Genomic DNA, 6,417 nt, shown 5'->3' with positions numbered 1-6,417 from the left:
AAATCTATACCAGTCAAATGGACTACATCCTACAAAAATCTTTCTTATTTTTAAAGTTAATTAAGTTTCTGAGTTTTAAAATTAATACGAATACCAATACTTGTATTTTTACTCATATTTCACTGGACTTGAAGACTTCGAAAAGGCAGCAATTCTTCACCTTATACCTATAGCGTAATTATCGGCTACGTGACTTACATTTAAAATTATAATATGACGTTTATGTCTTCACAGTTATGATCTTATGCTTCTCCTAAATTAATCGGGTTACCACAGCAAGCAAAGGTGTCTCCCATATTTTTCTATTTTCACGAATTGCGTTCCGGCGAATCTTTTTGGAAAGCATCCAAATGCAGTCCAAGTGTTTTCAAAATAATAGGTTATATGCTCTAACTTCACCATTTGTTTATAAAGAAAATGTAGATCCCTTCTGTGAAAAGAAAAGTCAAACTTACGAAGACCATTTACAGAACTGGAAGTTTGCAAGAAACGTTTCACTAGCTTTAATATCGCTAGGGTATAAGAAACTTTAATCTTGAAATAAAACCGGCTTTTCATTAGTTTCTGTACTTGACTCGTGTTACTTCACTGGTTAATCAGAACAAAGCTCACTTACTCTTTGTTCCTTTATCTCTCAACTCGGCATTGAAGGAAATTTGTAACACATTGTTATTTAATCCAAAATGACTTCTATGCATCCATAATAAAATTACACCTAGTACAAAAATTTAGTTTATTCTGTTTCAAAACTACGCTCTTTCATACATACACACGAATCGCCCGTCACTCAATTTAAATTCACATTTCTAATTTCAGTGCTCAAATTCAGATTACTCTTTTAAGATTCAGGTCCGCAACAAAAAATCTGATTACATGATGATGATGTTTAATCTGTTAATAATGATACATGATATTATGTTAGTTATCAAGCAAACCTACACCATTGGAAACAATAAGAAAAAGCTATTCGTCACAAAAGAATCACAATTACACGAGAATTTGACATAGTTTATTTGTCGACATTTGTTACATTTTTGGTAGTAGCTCTAGAACTATGTGACGATGTTAGTAATGGCGATGACCCGGCTCGGAGTTGGAGTTCAGCAGAGGTGCATGTCTGTGAAAGTCTTCTTGTCCTTGTAGATGGGGCCCCAGGATCCGTAGTCTTTCTTCTGCTCCGGCTTCTTAGCGGCCTGGTATTTCTGCGGCGCCTGGTACGCTGGTTTTCTGTAATCAATTAAAAATCAATCAGATATTGCAGACCAAGTTAAAAATAATACTCGTGCTGCTTGTCAAGAAATACTGCAGTCTATCGCGGCGAGTTATTATTGAATCGTTCAATCATTTAACATGCATGGCAACATGGTGGCCCAAGGGAAATGATACGGAACATATCGATCCCAATTTCAACGTTAGCCCGTACAAGGTTGCATGCGATTCAAATTAAAAAAATACCCAGAAATTGTCTATTGTGTTTCCATAATAGACAAATGAGATCGATTTTGACTCGTTTGAAATTTGGATCAGGAGACATTTTTGTGAATACTTACTGCAACGGGGCGGATACGTCGAACGACTTGCAAGCGTAGTTAGCCTTGGAAGCAGTTTTACATTCGTCTCCTCGAGCCATGACTGCTAGCATCTATCTCTTTCACGGTAATATAGCTGATGCCGGTTGGAGGGAGATGGATGATGAGATGAAGAAGGGGGCGTTGGTAGGGAATCTACGGCACGTGCTGGATGTGGGTGAGGACCGCGTGTTCCAGACGGTTGCCGGTGTTCGCCCGACGACTGCCTTTTCTGGTGCACAGGTTTTTAGCGAGCCTGCAAACAAAAAATCGTACACGTTAATACAATAATAAAACTTTTCATATCATTTTGTCTAAGAAATAGCATAAAAACAAAGGAACGTCTTAGAATTAAAACAAAAGAAATTCAATTATTTTATATGTCATATAGGGCTGGCATGTGGCAAAAATTAAATGTTTTAAGATCTTGAATAGTTACAATGATGGTAAAAATGTTTTCCTTGCTAATTCACATGATTATCTGAAACAAACGTGCTTTTATAAATAATGTAGCCTGAGCACGTGTGGGACAAACGAGAAAAGATTTGTAGATTTATTGTGTTTTTTTTAAGTTTGTCTTTATTAAATGATCGTTACGCCTGCTTTATTTTACTTTTCAACACATTATTATACACTTTAATTTGCTTTTCAATTATTACATCATTGCTTTGTACTTCCTTAACCTTCCCAGGCATCTATTACTATACGTTCATTGCCTCAGTTGCATGTACCTCTGCATATAATTTACATGTACTAGATTTTACCGGTTTTTAAACATTATCAATACTAGATTGACTGGGTGATGCAACATTTATCCTTGTTGTATCATCTCGGTTCATTTCAATATTGTTTACTTTGTTTTTGCATAATTAAATCAGATTCTATGTCCTTAAACGTTTTGCGTTTGTGATTCAAAAGAAATTTGCAACTCAACTACGTCTTTAAATAGCCATCAATTCCAGTCTATATGTTCCAAAATCTTGCTTTAAGGCATTGATATTTATTACTTGTTATGTTAATTTAATATTATGATGTAATTTTATTGTGAGATCAAGTTGTCGCGTAGTCTAAATCATAACCTCGTAGAATTGTCGAAAGCAATTCTACAGAACAATGTATTTCGTATGTTTACGTGAAAACTTTTTTCACGACCGAAATTTTGTAATTTATAATCATTGTGTGAAGAAATTTTTTATTTCTTTGTTCTCATTTTCATTGTCTAGTCATAGAACTTAATACTTTAAATTACAAAGCGATGTAAATCCGCTCAAGTTCCGATTTATATTCATCACCATCTTAAAATTTCTCAAGAGGAACAGAATATTATCCGTAACATTCATCCAAGAAAAAAAACTCTTATTTAAACATGCGATGCATTCGACAAAATCCAAGAGCTTGATTACATAACGGTACTTAATCTAAAATAGATACAAATCCAATGCGACAAACAAGTTCAATATTATAATGGAATGCTTGACGGCATCGCTTGGACCTTCAATAGGAGTCAGCGAGCACTCGGCGCCCGCGTGATGCCTGTAGTAAACAGACAACCGGTCCGACCGCTTTGACTCAATCGTATATGTTATAAAAACATTATATAGAAAGCAAGATACTTTTAGTTTTGAGGTTCACACGTGAGAAGAGACAATTTTCACGTGAACTTGGGTTTTTAAATTTTCTTTCTTTTATCTGTTTGAAGATTGAGTTAGGTTGCGACAGTCATACTACCAAATTCCACGCTTCTATACTATGAAGTCAAATGTATTGATTTAGACTGTGTCAAGCGCTAAGTTCCATGGCAATACTTCATTGTTGAAAAGTTATAAAGATACAAGTTCCTGAGAAGCACTGCACTTCATGTTCAGAGGTTAAAAAGTTGATAAAAAAAGATTAAAAAATAGATTCTGCAATTCTGTTAAAAAATGCTGTCACGAATATTTTTGAAAGGGTGATGCCACAAGTGTAAATATAGGGCAAGAGAAGCCCTTTTGAAGAGCTTTCTCATCTCGGCCCACACTCGCCTTTACCCACACTCATACACTGTTTGTGTAGCTTCTCTTTTTTAAAAGAAACATCCAATTATGTAAATACAATTTTATGGGAGAACCACTAAAACGAATACATTTTGGACGGTGGATATCCGGTATGACACTTCCTTTATTTTATATCGGAATAAATTGATAAAATAAAATAATTCCGTTACGTGAAGAAACCACACAATTTTTAAGTTTCATTATCTACAGTATGCTACTTTAAAAGACTAAAAAATGAGTGGAATATTGTTAGTAAGATAATTTGAACAAAGCTCAGAGATACCTTTTAAAATAGAGTTTTTTCCTTATTTTGAATAGAATTGTATCTACGGTAAAGTTTAAGTGCCTGCAGCTACATTTAAACTTAACCATACGGTCAGTTCAATAGTAAAAAGGATATGTTCTTTGTATGAAATATCAGCAAATAGACTACAAACGACAAGAATTTCTCATAAAAAAACAGATTGAATTTAAATTTATACATTTTAGTCGTATTTAATAAAGTCTAGACAGATTTATGTACACTTATAAGTGTAAATCTTGCTTTTTCTCCGTCTCGTGTGTTTTAAATAGGTTATTATAGTATTACTATGGGAGTTTTAAGCGTGCGGGTCCAAAAATATACCCTTGAGATACCCAAAAAAGTCAACTTTGCAAATTGCATAGAAATATACCTAAATATTTCAATTCATTATTTGTAACATTCAACGATATCTCTGTAGTCTTTCAATAAACTGTTAAGCAAGTAATTTTTATCTCTTAAATACATAAAAACTTAATAAAAATACAAAAAAAAATGATTTTTCTAAACTTTACACAGTCGAATGCTGTCAAAGAGTTTCCTCAAGTACTTTATAGTATCTTGTAGCTCCTTCAAGTTACGTTGAGATGTAGAGCATTGCACTCGGTTGCACCTAAATAACTCGTTGTTAGAAAAGAAACTGGTTGTGCCTCATTATACCAAAGTATCATTCCTATACGGGGCTGTTGCCAGGCCAACGAAAAAACAAAAATTCGAATGCATACTGCACTGAGGCGGACAACAAAAAGTTTTTGTGTCTGTTCGGTATATGTAAATGAGTGTTAGAGAATACGCTTACGAACGAATATAAAAATAATATTAAATTATACAAATGAGCTAAATTATATGACAAACAGGAAGGCTGTAAATTAATTGTAATCTTTTATCTTACCTAGCATCAACTAGGTATTTCAAGTCCGGATTTCGCATAGAATAATAAAATAATGTAATGGGTTTCCTTGAATATAAATATACTAAAGAGCAAAGGTTCTAACAGCTTAATTATACTAATGATATGTCGTAAACAATTGAAATGTCAAAGATTTTTAAGATAATCGTTTTATTCTCTAGTAAGTGCTATATATGGCTCGCATGATTATTTTAATAACCTCAAAGAAAAAAAGTATACTCAGTAGGCTTAACGTAGAATTAACAATTTTGGTCTCTGATATTGTTCCAAAATAAAACAGTTAAACGAAAGTTGAAATGAATAGTCTTAAGAAGTACCAAAAGTAAAGTAGACAATACTTAGTAAAATAAAATAAAAACTTAAAAAGGAATCAGCAGACTAGAAGGTTAGTTTGGGTATTGATCATCTCCAATATAATTAAGTTCTTAAAAATAAAAGCTACCAAGTTCATACAAAACTTCCCATTTGAATAAAGTTTGAACAAGCTTTTTAAAAGTTTCTAAATTGCCAGTTTGAACACAAACAGACTAGTTTATGCAATTGTTCCAGTTTTATAGTTTAAACGCGGAACAAATTATGAAAAAGATATAATTTTAACATTAAAGAATCTAGGGTTTTCAACACTTGTTGTTAATACAGAAATTGTGTATTTTTGGATGTCGTATTATAACAACAGATTAACGAAACCTTTATAGCATCACTTTGGTCTAGGTCTGTCTGTCTGTTTAATTCAGCCTTTATTTGGTAAAGCTTCTAATTTCCCTTGCCCAACGATCCAAACTGTAGCATCCCGAACCAATCCAGTGTTAGTAGCTCGTGTAACTAACGTATAACAAAATGTACTAACCTTGGTAGAAATTTGTCGGTTATCGCGAACTTTCTCTTCGTTTTTGTCATTGACACCTAATAATTTTTATAAATTTTAAAAATAAACTCCGGAAAATCAAATTTTGCGGCCGATCTTTGACGGGACGAAAACTAAACTGATACTCTATATCACGGGCAAGTATTTATGTATGAGACAACCATACCGGTTCTACGATCACGTCATTCTTGTAGTCTGAATGTCTTGGCATACGTGATCACCTATTTAATCTATAATATTGCTATTCCTTTGGTATTTTCCATTAGAAACTGCTTTTAACTAGTTTAGAACATTGTCGGCTACGATTTTTTGGATTTGTTTGTCAATTTAGGTTATGTGTCAACGACCGCGGCGATAAGCTCGGTGCCTTTATGAAAGTAACGCGCAATCTTAACATTATATAAAATGCGATTTCTATTTTTCCGGGGTATGTTACACTATTGGTATTATTTTATTTACAAACTGTATGTTGTAATGGATTCACCCAACCCTAAAGTGCTGGAATGTTACTGTAAATCAGGTACCAGTCTACAACTCCTATTTTGTTTTCTCAAAAGTTATCACTAGTAGGTTAAACTGTCTGCTGTCCTACAACTAAAGCTTTAAACTTAATTAGAATTTCATTGTAATTTAAATTTTCCACGTGATTTTAACATGACAGTTGATATAAATACTATTCATATTATCACACTTTAATTTAGAACTATCCATCGAAAGCCCATTTTTCAGGTTAATATTGA

General features: G+C 33.3%; 1 long non-coding RNA gene across 1 annotated transcript; it reads right to left on the bottom strand.

The window, feature by feature from the left end:
- Nucleotides 1-719: 719 nt before the first annotated feature.
- Nucleotides 720-5,809, bottom strand: LOC113505831. Its single transcript, XR_003401663.1, has 3 exons — nucleotides 5,660-5,809; nucleotides 1,551-1,824; nucleotides 720-1,227 (listed from the first exon to the last, which is right to left on the bottom strand). It is a non-coding gene; the product is annotated as an uncharacterized LOC113505831 (long non-coding RNA).
- Nucleotides 5,810-6,417: the final 608 nt, after the last annotated feature.

The sequence above is a fragment of the Trichoplusia ni genome, chromosome 27 (genome assembly GCF_003590095.1).
Source record: "Trichoplusia ni isolate ovarian cell line Hi5 chromosome 27, tn1, whole genome shotgun sequence".
NCBI lineage: Eukaryota > Metazoa > Arthropoda > Insecta > Lepidoptera > Noctuidae > Trichoplusia > Trichoplusia ni.
The sequence above is the reverse complement of the archived record's forward strand: the minus strand, read 5'-3'. Positions and strand labels throughout refer to the sequence as shown.